At 37.2% G+C, this 17,500-nt stretch overlaps 1 protein-coding gene across 1 annotated transcript in view; it reads left to right on the forward strand.

Annotated features, from left to right (window-relative positions):
* Positions 1 to 51: 51 nt before the first annotated feature.
* Positions 52 to 17,500, forward strand: part of dlg4b (discs, large homolog 4b (Drosophila)) — a 61,782-nt gene continuing 44,333 nt past the window's right edge. Inside the window, exon 1 of the mRNA XM_035993848.1 lies at positions 52 to 67. The gene's annotated coding sequence lies outside the window, so the exon portion shown is untranslated. The remainder of the gene's footprint in view (positions 68 to 17,500) is intronic.

Below are 17,500 nucleotides of genomic sequence, written 5' to 3' on the forward strand. Positions count from 1 at the left end.
GTGTTTGTAAATCCCTAAAGAGGATTTATGTGGATCAGAGAGACGAACATGCCGCTGAAGAGAGAAGGTGAGACATTTTATTATCGACAACATCGTCACATACACACACACACACACACACACACACAGAGACACACACAGACACAACACACACACACACACAGAGACACACACAGACACACACACACACACACACAGACACAGAGTGTTTCTGTGTGTTTCTGTGTGTCTGTGTGTGTGTGGTGTGTGTGGTGTGTGTGTGTGTGTTTCTGTGTGTCTCTGTGTGGTGTGTGGTGTGTGTGTGGTGTGTGTGTGTGTCTGTGTGTGTGTTCTGTGTGTCTGTGTGTGTGTGTGTGTGGTGTGTGTGTGTGTGTGTGTGTTTCTGTGTGTGGTCTCTGTGTGTCTCTGTGTGTGTGTGTGTGTGTGTGTGTGTGTGTGTGTGTGTGTCTCTGTGTGTGTGTGTGTGTGGGTGTGTGTGTGTGTGTGTGTGTGTGTGTTGTGTGGTGTGTGTTATTTCCCATCATCTCTGTGACCTCTGACCTCAGATCTGGACTGGAGACCTTTAGAAAGTGGCGTGTATGTCTACGTGAAGTCATGATGTCATGTTGGGGTAGTAATGACGGCTAGATTAATCATTACTGGAGCAAGATGGCGGCCGAGTAAGTGCGTTAATGCTGCACAAGAGTTTTTATTTTGGTGGAAACTTAAAAAATCCTATCCTCACCTTGTCGGACTGATGTCTATTCTTGTGGGAAACAACTACCGTATTTTCCGGACTATAAGTCGCACTTTTTTTCATACTTTGGCTGGTCCTGCGACTTATATATCAAAATATTTATAATTTCACGTTTTTAAATGTTATTTCATGCTGAAAACATCACCGTCTAAAGCCGCCAGAGGGCGCTCTAGGCTTCTGACAACTATATGCTGCTCCTAAAGACAACTGAGAAAGAAAAGAAACTGCAGGTGACTGCAGGTAGTAAAATATGCAGCCGAAAACGGTAATCGAGCAGCAGAAAGAAAGTTTGGAGTGAGAGAGAAACTTGTGAGGGACTGGCGAGAAGGTGACTCTTACTGCAATGAAGGAAACAAAGAAAGCTAGTCGCGCGCTGAAAGCAAGATGGCCAGAGCTGGAGGAACGAGTCCACAGATGTAGATGCACGTCAACGGTGCAGTTACGTCTCCACGCCCTGGTAGTTGTTCTGTATTCTGCTGTATAGTTGAATAACTGTTAATGTGTTACGTTAACATACCGGACACCTACCGTATTCAGCCCCTTGTTCTGTGCGCTACTGTGTAGTTGAATAACTTGCCTTTCCAGATTCAATGTCTGTTCTTGATCTTGGATTTTGTGAAATCAATTTCTAAATAAATGCGACTTATAGTCCAGTGCGACTTATATATGTTTTTTTCCTCTTCATGACGCATTTTTTGACTGACGCGACTTATACTCTGGAGCGACTTATAGTCCGGAAAATACAGTACATGTCATCCCGTGATAGAAAAAGAATGAACAAGAGTAAGAAGAACGTCGTTCCTGAAGTACAGGCAGTAACGCTCTGATAGCCTCGTTAGCACGACTATGCTAGCACAACCTTGGCTAGCACTACGTCCACGGTAGAAGTCTCCATGTCAGGAGATCTCCCCCTCTTCCTGTGACTCCGTGGGATTCCCCAGCTGCAAAGAAGGCTCTCTATGTAAGAAAACTTGACTCAACAGCCCAGGATAACGTCGTTATCTCGACCCTCTCTCAGCTTGTAAAGGAGCAGGCTGACTCCATCAAAACGCTGGTGAGTGAAAACTCCAAGAAAATGTAATGGAAACAGGCTGAAAATGGAAGGGCTGAAGAAACTATAGACTTAGCTTGTAGTGAATTACAGAAACACAGCAGGAAGTAAAGAGTGTTGATGGTCGTCTTAAAGTGGCGGCACGTCTAACTCGTGTGTGGGAACTGGAGATCTATTCAGGAAGATGGAACCTGAAACTCTACGGAGTCGCCGAAAGCTCTGCAGAAAACGTGAAGGGGAAAGTTGTGGAGCTTTGTCGGAGTATTCTCCCAGCCGCGATCGACGTCGTTCATCGTATCGGAAAACCAACGCCTGCCGGCTCTCGGCCGAGAGCAATCATCATCACATTCTCCCTGAGATCCTTCAGAGATGTAGCCTGGTCCTACCAGACTCTGGTCCACTAGCCTGGTCCTACCAGTCTCTGGGAAGTAAGTAGGAGGGCGGAGCCAGGCTAACAGAGATGGAAGGCAGCCAAAAATCACCCCATTATGCGTGAGAACAAGCTCCGCTTTGTCGAAGACCTCCCTCAACCGGTCAAGGAGGCCAGACTGAAGATGTGGCCGTTGGTGAGTACGTAGTGAGGGAAAGCCTGCTTACTTTGGTGGAGCACGAGCCTTTGTCGATGGGAAGGAAATCACCTGAAGTACTGGTGACCTTAAACCACCTGAATGATGAGCATAAGACATAACTCATAACTAAATATATATATAGACAGATATATATATATATATATCTGTCAAAATAACGCGTTAATTTCAATTAATTAACTGGAACATTTACTGTAAAACTCTTCTTCCTGCCAACCCTGGCTACAGAAATCTGGAGCCACTGATATGTCTGCTCTTCTCTCTGATGCTCTGAAGACGATACAGGAAACACAAACACCGCTGAACCTGACACTAGTTAACACTATACTCAACAGCAGCTAATGTTAGCCTACCGCTACTAGTTAACACTATACTCAACAGCAGCTAACGTTAGCCTACCGCTAGCTAGTTAACACTATACTCAACAGCAGCTACGTTAGCCTACCGCTAGCTAGTTAACACTATACTCAACAGCAGCTAACGTTAGCCTACCGCTAGCTAGTTAACACTATACTCAACAGCAGCTAACGTTAGCCTACCGCTAGCTAGTTAACACTATACTCAACAGCAGCTAACGTTAGCCTACCGCTAGCTAGTTAACACTATACTCAACAGCAGCTAACGTTAGCCTACCGCTAGCTAGTTAACACTATACTCAACAGCAGCTAACGTTAGCCTACCGCTAGCTAGTTAACACTATACTCAACAGCAGCTAACGTTAGCCTACCGCTAGCTAGTTAACACTATACTCAACAGCAGCTAACGTTAGCCTACCGCTAGCTAGTTAACACTATACTCAACAGCAGCTAACGTTAGCCTACCGCTAGCTAGTTAACACTACATCAACAGCAGCTAACGTTAGCCTACCGCTAGCTAGTTAACACTATACTCGACAGCAGCTAACGTTAGCCTACTGCTAGCTAGTAGCTGGATTAAAAACGGTTAAAATGCTGACAGCTAACGCTAAACTAGTTATTTAAATATGAATCAGCCAAATATTTTAGGAAGCTTGGTAGCAAACTTGCTAAAATTAGGAAATCAGAGGAACAACAGGTTATCAGTGGTATATCGGTCTTGTCTCAAATATCACCAGATGCTTTAACAGAAGAGGACAAAATAGAAATGTTTAATTTACAAGAGAACCTGGATGAAATGTGTAAGAGGAGCTTTTTAAGGTCTCGGAAGCAGAGGTTAGAAGAAGAACAGAATTCTTACCATGCAACAGTTAATACCATTAATGAGCTAAACATTGATAACTCTATAACTGATGATCAACAGTTAATATCTAATTGTTGCTCCTCATTTTACAAAAAGCTATATACTGCAGAATATTCAGAAAATGATGCTTTTTATATTCCTGAACTCTCTCCATAACACCGCTGAGCTCTCTACTCAGAGAGGGATCTGTGTGATCCCTCTAACCCTGGCAGAGGTCAGTGGGTGGTTACAACTTCTAAAAGACAACAAGTCCCCGGGACAGACGGCTTATCTTCATTTTATAAAGTTCCTTTAGTCAGTCCGCCTGGTCCATCAGAGGGTCAAGAGAGTGGAACTCAACCCCAAACCACATCAGACAGTCAAACACATTTATACCAATGTCTGGGTGAATACTCGATTCTGATTGGCTGCAGGGTGTCCATAAGAAAGTGATATAGGTCACCTACTAAAGGAGTTCAGGTGAAACTGACTGTTTACCGTTCTAAATGAATACATTACATACACAGGATGGAGCTAACACACACACAGGCTGCAGGAAGTCAGTTATACTCTGAACACCACAGGATGGAGCTAACACACATAAGGCAACTCACCAACTCTTTCAACAAGACGTTAAGACGTTATGAGTCCACCTGCTGCTTTATCATATTCATATGTTGAGGAGATGTGTTGGGAGAAGTTTGGCTATAGCCACACAAGTTCTTCTTAACCAACACAGTTAAAGAGATCTCTGATGAGAAAAGACATTGATAGCAGCTGTACTCTAAAGATTATTTTTGGGGCATTTTTAGGCCTTTATTGACAGGACAGCTGAAGAAATGAAAGGGGAGAGAGAGAGAGGGAGGGGGGGGGGGGGAAAGACATGCAGCAAAGGGCCGCAGGTCGGAGTCAAACCCACGGCCCGCTGCATTGAGGAGTAAACCTCTATATATGGGCGCCCGCTCTACCAACTGAGCTATCCGGGCGCCCAGCAGCTGTAGTTTTTGTGGAGAACTAAATGAAATGCTGGTTCATCTGTTTTGGTCTTGCCTTTATACCACGAGATCATATTTACCCTCACTTCACAGTACTTTGGGAAAATGTATTGTGTGGATTCACTCAATATGATAGAAAGCTTTATTCTGAGTATTATGGGATACATTTGATAATTATTTTAACCAAATTTTATTTACAGAAGTCAAAGTTTTTGAAAAAGAAGCCATGCTTTTCGGAGCTGGCTGCCAATATTAAACAATATTTTTTCCATTTCTACCTGTACAAACAAAAAGCTGTCAGATGATCTGACCTTTGTAAGTTTTACACAATATTTGTATGAAGTTTGTTTTGGTTTTATTTTCCGTTAGTAACCCCCTGGCTCGGTTAGAACGTCGATGTTAAGATGTACAGAAGATGCTCCGTCCTACTGTATGTCCACATTCTTCAATAAAGTTGATATTGGGAAAAAAAAGAAAAAGATTAATTATTATTAATTATAAATTAGATTAATGCCGGCTCGGACGCAGTGGCTCCTTAAAGATTAAATCCACTGGTCTCTCCTCCTCCGCTGTGACAACAGCACGCTCCAACATGACCGTAACGGAACAAAAATGTCGGAAAAACTGTTGGAAAAAGTGTCAAAAATGTCGGAAAAAGTGACAAAAATGTCAGAAAAAGTGTCAAAATGTCGGAAAAAGTGACAAAAATGTCGGAAAAAGTGTCAAAAATGTCGGAAAAAGTGTCAAAAATGTCGGAAAAAGTGACAAAAATGTCGGAAAAAGTGTCAAAAATGTCGGAAAAAGTGTCAAAATGTCGGAAAAAGTGTCAAAAATGTCGGAAAAAGTGACAAAATGTCGGAAAAAGTGTCAAAAATGTCGGAAAAAGTGACAAAATGTCGGAAAAAGTGTCAAAAATGTCGGAAAAAGTGACAAAAATGTCGGAAAAAGTGTCAGAAATGTCGGAAAAAGTGACAAAAATCTCAGTAAAAGTGTAAAATTTTTTATAAAAAGTGACAAAAATGTTATAAAAAGTGTAAAAAATTTCGGAAAAAGTGACTCGGTCCAACATGACCGTAACAGACTGCTGTCATGTGACATCACGCTCCAACATGACCGTAACGGAACAAAAATGTCGGAAAAAGTGTCAAAAATGTCGGAAAAAGTGACAAAAATGTCGGAAAAAGTGTCAAAAATGTCGGAAAAAGTGTCAAAATGTCGGAAAAAGTGTCAAAAATGTCGGAAAAAGTGACAAAAATGTCGGAAAAAGTGTCAAAAATGTCGGAAAAAGTGACAAAATGTCGGAAAAAGTGTCAAAAATGTCGGAAAAAGTGACAAAAATGTCGGAAAAAGTGTCAAAAATGTCGGAAAAAGTGACAAAAATCTCAGTAAAAGTGTAAAATTTTTTATAAAAAGTGACAAAAATGTTATAAAAAGTGTAAAAAATTTCGGAAAAAGTGACTCGGTCCAACATGACCGTAACAGACTGCTGTCATGTGACATCACGCTCCAACATGACCGTAACGGAACAAAAATGTCGGAAAAACTGTTGGAAAAAGTGTCAAAAATGTCGGAAAAAGTGACAAAAATGTTGGAAAAAGTGTCAAAAATTTAATAAAAAGTGACAAAAATTGACAAAAATTTAATAAAAAGTGTAAAAAATCTCAGAAAAAGTGACAAAAATGTTATAAAAAGTGTAAAAAATGTCGGACTCGTTCCAACATGACCGTAACAGTGACATCACGCTCCAACATGACCGTAACAGGCTGCTGTCATGTGACATCATGACCGTAACAGGCTGCTGTTTATTTAATTGATTGTCTTATTGCATGTGTCATATAGTCTTCTCACTCACAGTTTGGTCGACAGATAGTCCTAAAGAAGTCAGGAAAAAGTTCCTCAGCCATCATAGGAATAGAAGAGCAAAATTGACAAAAATGTCTGAAAAACGGACAAAAATGTCAGCAAAAGTGTCAAAAATCTCAGCAAAACTGACAAAAATGTAGGAAAAAGTTTCAAAAATGTCGGAAAAAGTGACTAAAATATCAGCAAAAGTGACAAAGATGTCAGAAAAAGTGACAAAAATGTAAGAAAAATTGACAAAAATGTCCGAAAAACGGACAAAAATCTCAGCAAAAGTGTCAAAAATCTCAGCAAAACTGACAAAAATGTCAGAAAAAGTTTCAAAAATGTCGGAAAAAGTGACAAAAATATCAGAAAAAGTGACAAAAATCTCAACAAAAGTGACAAAAATGTAGGAAAAAGTGACTAAAATATCAGAAAAATTGACAAAAATGTCCGAAAAATTGACAAAAATGTCGGAAAAAGTGACAAAAATATCAGAAAAAGTGACAAAAATCTCAACAAAAGTGTCAAAAATCTCAGCAAAACTGACAAAAATGTAGGAAAAAGTGACTAAAATGTTGGCAAAAGTGTCAAAAATGTCAGCAAAAGTGTCAAAAATCTCAGCAAAACTGACAAAAATGTCAGAAAAAGTGACAAAAATCTCAACAAAAGTGACAAAAATGTTGGCAAAAGTGACAAAAATGTCAGAAGAAGTGACAAAAATGTAAGAAAAATTGACAAAAATGTCCGAAAAAGTGTCAAAAATCTCAGCAAAACTGACAAAAATGTAGGAAAAAGTGACTAAAATGTTGGCAAAAGTGTCAAAAATGTCAGCAAAAGTGTCAAAAATCTCAGCAAAAGTGACAAAAATGTAGGAAAAAGTGACTAAAATGTTGGCAAAAGTGTCAAAAATGTCAGCAAAAGTGTCAAAAATCTCAGCAAAAGTGACAAAAATCTCAGCAAAAGTGACAAAAATGTAGGAAAAAGTGACTAAAATGTTGGCAAAAGTGTCAAAAATGTCAGCAAAAGTGTCAAAAATCTCAACAAAAGTGACAAAAATGTCATAAAAGGTGACAAAAATGTTGGCAAAAGTGACAAAAATGTCAGAAGAAGTGACAAAAATGTAAGAAAAATTGACAAAAATGTCCGAAAAACGGACAAAAATGTCAGCAAAAGTGTCAAAAATCTCAGCAAAACTGACAAAAATGTAGGAAAAAGTGACTAAAATGTCAGAAAAAGTGTCAAAATGTCGGAAAAAGTGACAGAAATGTCAGAAAAAGTGTCAAAAATTTCAGACAAAGTGTCAAAATGTCGGAAAAAGTGACAAAAATGTCGGAAAAAGTGACAAAAATGTCGGAAAAAGTGACAAAAATGTCAGAAAAAGTGACAAAAATCTCAACAAAAGTGACAAAAATGTTGGCAAAAGTGACAAAAATGTCAGAAGAAGTGACAAAAATGTAAGAAAAATTGACAAAAATGTCCGAAAAAGTGTCAAAAATCTCAGCAAAACTGACAAAAATGTAGGAAAAAGTGACTAAAATGTTGGCAAAAGTGTCAAAAATGTCAGCAAAAGTGTCAAAAATCTCAGCAAAAGTGACAAAAATCTCAACAAAAGTGACAAAAATGTCATAAAAGGTGACAAAAATGTTGGCAAAAGTGACAAAAATGTCAGAAGAAGTGACAAAAATGTAAGAAAAATTGACAAAAATGTCCGAAAAACGGACAAAAATGTCAGCAAAAGTGTCAAAAATCTCAGCAAAACTGACAAAAATGTAGGAAAAAGTGACTAAAATATCAGCAAAAGCTCCATCATGACCGTAACAGGCTGCTGTTTATTTAATTGATTGTCTTATTGCATGTGTCATATAGTCTTCTCACTCACAGTTTGGTCGACAGATAGTCCTAAAGAAGTCAGGAAAAAGTTCCTCAGCCGTCATAGGAATAGAAGAGCAAAATTGACAAAAATGTCTGAAAAACTGACAAAAATGTCAGCAAAAGTGTCAAAAATCTCAGCAAAAGTGACAAAAATCTCAACAAAAGTGACAAAAATGTCATAAAAGGTGACAAAAATGTTGGCAAAAGTGACAAAAATGTCAGAAGAAGTGACAAAAATGTAAGAAAAATTGACAAAAATGTCCGAAAAACGGACAAAAATGTCAGCAAAAGTGTCAAAAATCTCAGCAAAACTGACAAAAATGTAGGAAAAAGTGACTAAAATGTCAGAAAAAGTGTCAAAATGTCGGAAAAAGTGACAGAAATGTCAGAAAAAGTGTCAAAAATTTCAGACAAAGTGTCAAAATGTCGGAAAAAGTGACAAAAATGTCGGAAAAAAGTGACAAAATGTCGGAAAAAGTGACAAAAATGTCAGAAAAAGTGACAAAAATCTCAACAAAAGTGACAAAATGTTGGCAAAAGTGACAAAATGTCAGAAGAAGTGACAAAAATGTAAGAAAAATTGACAAAATGTCCGAAAAAGTGTCAAAATCTCAGCAAAACTGACAAAAATGTAGGAAAAAGTGACTAAAATGTTGGCAAAAGTGTCAAAAATGTCAGCAAAAGTGTCAAAAATCTCAGCAAAAGTGACAAAAATGTAGGAAAAAGTGACTAAAATGTTGGCAAAAGTGACAAAAATGTCAGCAAAAGTGTCAAAAATCTCAGCAAAAGTGACAAAAATCTCAGCAAAAGTGACAAAAATGTAGGAAAAAGTGACTAAAATGTTGGCAAAAGTGTCAAAAATGTCATTAAAAGTGTCAAAAATCTCAGCAAAAGTGACAAAAATCTCAACAAAAGTGACAAAAATGTCATAAAAGGTGACAAAAATGTTGGCAAAAGTGACAAAAATGTCAGAAGAAGTGACAAAATGTAAGAAAAATTGACAAAAATGTCCGAAAAACGGACAAAAATGTCAGCAAAAGTGTCAAAAATCTCAGCAAAACTGACAAAAATGTAGGAAAAAGTGACTAAAATATCAGCAAAAGCTCCATCATGACCGTAACAGGCTGCTGTTTATTTAATTGATTGTCTTATTGCATGTGTCATATAGTCTTCTCACTCACAGTTTGGTCGACAGATAGTCCTAAAGAAGTCAGGAAAAAGTTCCTCAGCCGTCATAGGAATAGAAGAGCAAAATTGACAAAAATGTCTGAAAAACTGACAAAAATGTCAGCAAAAGTGTCAAAAATCTCAGCAAAACTGACAAAAATGTAGGAAAAAGTTTCAAAAATGTCGGAAAAAGTGACTAAAATATCAGCAAAAGTGACAAAAATGTCAGAAAAAGTGACAAAAATGTAAGAAAAATTGACAAAAATGTCCGAAAAACGGACAAAAATCTCAGCAAAAGTGTCAAAAATCTCAGCAAAACTGACAAAAATGTCAGAAAAAGTTTCAAAAATGTCGGAAAAAGTGACAAAAATATCAGAAAAAGTGACAAAAATGTAGGAAAAAGTGACTAAAATATCAGAAAAATTGACAAAAATGTCCGAAAAATTGACAAAAATGTCGGAAAAAGTGACAAAAATATCAGAAAAAGTGACAAAAATCTCAACAAAAGTGTCAAAAATCTCAGCAAAACTGACAAAAATGTCAGAAAAAGTTTCAAAAATTTCGGAAAAAGTGACAAAAATACCAGAAAAAGTGACAAAAATCTCAACAAAAGTGACAAAAATGTAGGAAAAAGTGACTAAAATATCAGAAAAAGTTTCAAAAATATCAGAAAAATTGACAAAAATGTCCGAAAAATTGACAAAAATGTCCGAAAAACGGACAAAAATGTCAGCAAAAGTGTCAAAAATCTCAGCAAAACTGACAAAAATGTAGGAAAAAGTGACTAAAATATCAGCAAAAGTGACAAAAATGTCATAAAAAGTGACAAAAATGTTGGCAAAAGTGACAAAAATGTCATAAAAAGTGACAAAAATGTTGGCAAAAGTGACAAAATCAGAAAAAGTTTCAAAAATGTCGGAAAAAGTGACAAAAATGTCAGCAAAAGTGTCAAAAATCTCAGCAAAACTGACAAAAATGTAGGAAAAAGTGACTAAAATATCAGCAAAAGCTCCATCATGACCGTAACAGGCTGCTGTTTATTTAATTGATTGTCTTATTGCATGTGTCATATAGTCTTCTCACTCACAGTTTGGTCGACAGATAGTCCTAAAGAAGTCAGGAAAAAGTTCCTCAGCCGTCATAGGAATAGAAGAGCCCAAAAATGTCCGAAAAACTGACAAAAATGTAAGAAAAATTGACAAAAATGTCTGAAAAACGGACAAAAATGTCAGCAAAAGTGTCAAAAATCTCAGCAAAACTGACAAAAATGTCAGAAGTGACAAAAATGTAAGAAAAATTGACAAAAATGTCCAAAAAACGGACAAAAATGTCAGCAAAAGTGTCAAAAATCTCAGCAAAACTGACAAAAATGTAGGAAAAAGTGACTAAAATGTTGGCAAAAGTGACAAAAATGTCAGAAAAAGTGTCAAAATGTCGGAAAAAGTGACAAAAATGTCGGAAAAAGTGACAGAAATGTCAGAAAAAGTGTCAAAATGTCGGAAAAAGTGACAAAAATGTCGGAAAAAGTGACAAAAATGTCAGAAAAAGTGTCAAAATGTCGGAAAAAGTGACAAAAATGTCGGAAAAAGTGACAAAAATGTCAGAAAAAGTGACAAAAATCTCAACAAAAATGTTGGCAAAAGTGACAAAAATGTCAGAAGAAGTGACAAAAATGTAAGAAAAATTGACAAAAATGTCGGAAAAAGTGTCAAAAATCTCAGCAAAACTGACAAAAATGTAGGAAAAAGTGACTAAAATGTTGGCAAAAGTGTCAAAATGTCAGCAAAAGTGTCAAAAATCTCAGCAAAACTGACAAAAATGTAGGAAAAAGTGACTAAAATGTCAGAAAAAGTGTCAAAATGTCGGAAAAAGTGACAGAAATGTCAGAAAAAGTGTCAAAAATTTCAGACAGTGTCAAAATGTCGGAAAAAGTGACAAAAATGTCGGAAAAAGTGACAAAAATGTCGGAAAAAGTGACAAAAATGTCAGAAAAAGTGACAAAAATCTCAGCAAAAGTGACAAAAATCTCAACAAAAGTGACAAAAATGTCATAAAAGGTGACAAAAATGTTGGCAAAAGTGACAAAAATGTCAGAAGAAGTGACAAAAATGTAAGAAAAATTGACAAAAATGTCGGAAAAAGTGTCAAAAATCTCAGCAAAACTGACAAAAATGTAGGAAAAAGTGACTAAAATGTTGGCAAAAGTGTCAAAAATGTCAGCAAAAGTGTCAAAAATCTCAGCAAAAGTGACAAAAATGTAGGAAAAAGTGACTAAAATGTTGGCAAAAGTGTCAAAAATGTCAGCAAAAGTGTCAAAAATCTCAGCAAAAGTGACAAAAATCTCAACAAAAGTGTCAAAAATCTCAGCAAAAGTGACAAAAATCTCAACAAAAGTGACAAAAATGTCATAAAAGGTGACAAAAATGTTGGCAAAAGTGACAAAAATGTCAGAAGAAGTGACAAAAATGTAAGAAAAATTGACAAAAATGTCCGAAAAACGGACAAAAATGTCAGCAAAAGTGTCAAAAATCTCAGCAAAACTGACAAAAATGTAGGAAAAAGTGACTAAAATATCAGCAAAAGCTCCATCATGACCGTAACAGGCTGCTGTTTATTTAATTGATTGTCTTATTGCATGTGTCATATAGTCTTCTCACTCAGTTTGGTCGACAGATAGTCCTAAAGAAGTCAGGAAAAAGTTCCTCAGCCATCATAGGAATAGAAGAGCAAAATTGACAAAAATGTCTGAAAAACTGACAAAAATCTCAGCAAAACTGACAAAAATGTAGGAAAAAGTTTCAAAAATGTCGGAAAAAGTGACTAAAATATCAGCAAAAGTGACAAAAATGTCAGAAAAAGTGACAAAAATGTAAGAAAAATTGACAAAAATGTCCGAAAAACGGACAAAAATCTCAGCAAAAGTGTCAAAATCTCAGCAAAACTGACAAAAATGTCAGAAAAAGTTTCAAAATGTCGGAAAAGTGACAAAATATCAGAAAAAGTGACAAAAATCTCAACAAAGTGACAAAAATGTAGGAAAAAGTGACTAAAATATCAGAAAAATTGACAAAAATGTCCGAAAAATTGACAAAAATGTCGGAAAAAGTGACAAAAATATCAGAAAAAGTGACAAAAATCTCAACAAAAGTGTCAAAAATCTCAGCAAAACTGACAAAAATGTCAGAAAAAGTTTCAAAAATGTCGGAAAAAGTGACAAAAATATCAGAAAAAGTGACAAAAATCTCAACAAAAGTGACAAAAATGTAGGAAAAAGTGACTAAAATATCAGAAAAAGTTTCAAAAATATCAGAAAAATTGACAAAAATGTCCGAAAAATTGACAAAAATGTCCGAAAAACGGACAAAAATGTCAGCAAAAGTGTCAAAAATCTCAGCAAAACTGACAAAAATGTAGGAAAAAGTGACTAAAATATCAGCAAAAGTGACAAAAATGTCATAAAAAGTGACAAAAATGTTGGCAAAAGTGACAAAAATGTCAGCAAAAGTGTCAAAAATCTCAGCAAAAGTGACAAAAATGTAGGAAAAAGTGACTAAAATGTTGGCAAAAGTGTCAAAAATGTCAGCAAAAGTGTCAAAAATCTCAGCAAAAGTGACAAAAATCTCAACAAAAGTGACAAAAATGTCATAAAAGGTGACAAAAATGTTGGCAAAAGTGACAAAAATGTCAGAAGAAGTGACAAAAATGTAAGAAAAATGACAAAAATGTCCGAAAAACGGACAAAAATGTCAGCAAAGTGTCAAAAATCTCAGCAAAACTGACAAAAATGTAGGAAAAAGTGACTAAAATATCAGCAAAAGCTCCATCATGACCGTAACAGGCTGCTGTTTATTTAATTGATTGTCTTATTGCATGTGTCATATAGTCTTCTCACTCACAGTTTGGTCGACAGATAGTCCTAAAGAAGTCAGGAAAAAGTTCCTCAGCCGTCATAGGAATAGAAGAGCCCAAAAATGTCCGAAAAACTGACAAAAATGTAAGAAAAATTGACAAAAATGTCTGAAAAACGGACAAAAATGTCAGCAAAAGTGTCAAAAATCTCAGCAAAACTGACAAAAATGTAGGAAAAAGTTTCAAAAATGTCGGAAAAAGTGACTAAAATATCAGCAAAAGTGACAAAAATGTCAGAAAAAGTGACAAAAATGTAAGAAAAATTGACAAAAATGTCCGAAAAACGGACAAAAATCTCAGCAAAAGTGTCAAAAATCTCAGCAAAACTGACAAAAATGTCAGAAAAAGTTTCAAAAATGTCGGAAAAAGTGACAAAAATGTCCGAAAAACGGACAAAAATCTCAGCAAAAGTGTCAAAAATCTCAGCAAAACTGACAAAAATGTCAGAAAAAGTTTCAAAAATTTCGGAAAAAGTGACAAAAATATCAGAAAAAGTGACAAAAATCTCAACAAAAGTGTCAAAAATCTCAGCAAAACTGACAAAAATGTCAGAAAAAGTTTCAAAAATTTCGGAAAAAGTGACAAAAATATCAGAAAAAGTGACAAAAATCTCAACAAAAGTGACAAAAATGTAGGAAAAAGTGACTAAAATATCAGAAAAAGTTTCAAAAATATCAGAAAAATTGACAAAATGTCCGAAAAGTGACAAAATGTCCGAAAACGGACAAAATGTCAGCAAAAGTGTCAAAAATCTCAGCAAAACTGACAAAAATGTAGGAAAAAGTGACTAAAATATCAGCAAAAGTGACAAAAATGTCATAAAAAGTGACAAAAATGTTGGCAAAAGTGACAAAAATGTCAGAAAAAGTGACAAAAATGTTGGCAAAAGTGTCAAAAATCTCAGCAAAACTGACAAAAATGTAGGAAAAAGTGACTAAAATATCAGCAAAAGCTCCATCATGACCGTAACAGGCTGCTGTTTATTTAATTGATTGTCTTATTGCATGTGTCATATAGTCTTCTCACTCACAGTTTGGTCGACAGATAGTCCTAAAGAAGTCAGAAAAAGTTCCTCAGCCGTCATAGGAATAGAAGAGCCCAAAAATGTCCGAAAAACTGACAAAAATGTAAGAAAAATTGACAAAAATGTCTGAAAAACGGACAAAAATGTCAGCAAAAGTGTCAAAAATCTCAGCAAAACTGACAAAAATGTAGGAAAAAGTGACTAAAATGTTGGCAAAAGTGACAAAAATGTCAGAAAAAGTGTCAAAATGTCGGAAAAAGTGACAGAAATGTCGGAAAAAGTGACAAAAATGTCAGACAAAGTGTCAAAATGTCGGAAAAAGTGATAAAAATGTCGGAAAAAGTGACAAAAATGTCAGAAAAAGTGACAAAAATCTCAACAAAAGTGACAAAAATGTTGGCAAAAGTGACAAAAATGTCAGAAGAAGTGACAAAAATGTAAGAAAAATTGACAAAAATGTCGGAAAAAGTGTCAAAATCTCAGCAAAACTGACAAAAATGTAGGAAAAAGTGACTAAAATGTTGGCAAAAGTGTCAAAAATGTCAGCAAAAGTGTCAAAAATCTCAGCAAAAGTGACAAAAATGTAGGAAAAAGTGACTAAAATGTTGGCAAAAGTGTCAAAAATGTCAGCAAAAGTGTCAAAAATGTCAGCAAAAGTGTCAAAAATCTCAGCAAAAGTGACAAAAATGTAGGAAAAAGTGACTAAAATGTTGGCAAAAGTGACAAAAATGTCAGAAGAAGTGACAAAAATCTCAGCAAAAGTGACAAAAATGTCAAAAAGTGACAAAAATGTCGCAAAAGTGACAAAAATGTCAGAAGAAGTGACAAAAATGTAAGAAAAATTGACAAAAATGTCGGAAAAAGTGACAAAAATGTCAGAAGTGACAAAAATGTAAGAAAAATTGACAAAAATGTCCAAAAAACGGACAAAAATGTCAGCAAAAGTGTCAAAAATCTCAGCAAAACTGACAAAAATGTAGGAAAAAGTGACTAAAATGTTGGCAAAAGTGACAAAAATGTCAAAAGAAGTGACAAAAATCTCAGCAAAAGTGACAACAATGTAAGAAAAATTGACAAAAATGTCAGCAAAAGTGACTAAAATGTTGGCAAAAGTGACAAAAATGTCGGAAAAAGTGTCAAAAATCTCAGCAAAAGTGACAAAAATGTCAGAAGAAGTGACAAAAATCTCAACAAAAGTGACAAAAATATCAGAAAAAGTGACAAAAATCTCAACAAAAGTGACAAAAATGTCATAAAAAGTGACAAAAATGTTGGCAAAAGTGACAAAAATGTCAGAAAAAGTGTCAAAAATCTCAACAAAAGTGTTAAAAATGTCAGAAAAAGTGATTAAAATGTCAGAAAAAGTGTCAAAAACGTCAACTTCAGGCAGAATGAGCCGTCCTAGCGTTCAGGGCTCGTGGATAAACGTGGATGTCTGAAAGCTCTTTGCAGCTGAAGCCAGATGAGACGGAGGTTGTAACCATAGCGCCAGACAGCCATCCCTCTGATTGACGTAACCATAGCGCCAGACAGCCATCTCTCTGATTAACGTAACCATAGCGCCAGACAGCCATCTCTCTGATTGACGTAACCATAGCGCCAGACAGCCATCCCTCTGATTAACGTAACCATAGCGCCAGACAGCCATCTCTCTGATTGACGTAACCATAGCGCCAGACAGCCATCTCTCTGATTGACGTAACCATAGCGCCAGACAGCCATCCCTCTGATTGACGTAACCATAGCGCCAGACAGCCATCCCTGTGATTGACGTAACCATAGCGCCAGACAGCCATCCCTCTGATTGACGTAACCATAGCGCCAGACAGCCATCCCTCTGATTGACGTAACCATAGCGCCAGACAGCCATCCCTGTGATTGACGTAACCATAGCGCCAGACAGCCATCCCTCTGGTTAACGTAACCATAGCGCCAGACAGCCATCTCTCTGATTAACGTAACCATAGCGCCAGACAGCCATCTCTCTGATTGACGTAACCATAGCGCCAGACAGCCATCCCTCTGATTAACGTAACCATAGCGCCAGACAGCCATCCCTGTGATTGACGTAACCATAGCGCCAGACAGCCATCCCTCTGATTGACGTAACCATAGCGCCAGACAGCCATCCCTCTGATTGACGTAACCATAGCGCCAGACAGCCATCCCTGTGATTGACGTAACCATAGCGCCAGACAGCCATCCCTCTGATTAACGTAACCATAGCGCCAGACAGCCATCTCTCTGATTAACGTAACCATAGCGCCAGACAGCCATCCCTCTGATTGACGTAACCATAGCGCCAGACAGCCATCCCTCTGATTGACGTAACCATAGCGCCAGACAGCCATCCCTCTGATTGACGTAACCATAGCGCCAGACAGCCATCCCTCTGATTGACGTAACCATAGCGCCAGACAGCCATCCCTGTGATTGACGTAACCATAGCGCCAGACAGCCATCCCTCTGATTGACGTAACCATAGCGCCAGACAGCCATCCCTCTGATTGACGTAACCATAGCACCAGACAGCCATCCCTGTGATTGACGTAACCATAGCGCCAGACAGCCATCCCTCTGATTGACGTAACCATAGCGCCAGACAGCCATCCCTCTGATTGACGTAACCATAGCGCCAGACAGCCATCCCTCTGATTGACGTAACCATAGCGCCAGACAGCCATCCCTCTGATTGACGTAACCATAGCGCCAGACAGCCATCCCTCTGATTGACGTAACCATAGCGCCAGACAGCCATCCCTGTGATTGACGTAACCATAGCGCCAGACAGCCATCCCTCTGATTGACGTAACCATAGCGCCAGACAGCCATCCCTCTGATTGACGTAACCATAGCACCAGACAGCCATCCCTCTGATTGACGTAACCATAGCGCCAGACAGCCATCCCTCTGATTGACGTAACCATAGCACCAGACAGCCATCTCTCTGATTGAGCAGAACTTTGGGCCTTGGTCATCTCGGTCCGGCCCAGTCTAAGGAACCTCGGGGTGACATTTGAGAAATCCCTATCTTTTGAAACTCCCATCCAATCATTGACCACATCCTGTTATTTCCCCTTACGCTACATTAGCATTAAGGGCTGTGGTCTGTCAGTC

Source organism: Sander lucioperca, chromosome 17 (assembly GCF_008315115.2).
Source record: "Sander lucioperca isolate FBNREF2018 chromosome 17, SLUC_FBN_1.2, whole genome shotgun sequence".
Classification (NCBI taxonomy): domain Eukaryota; kingdom Metazoa; phylum Chordata; class Actinopteri; order Perciformes; family Percidae; genus Sander; species Sander lucioperca.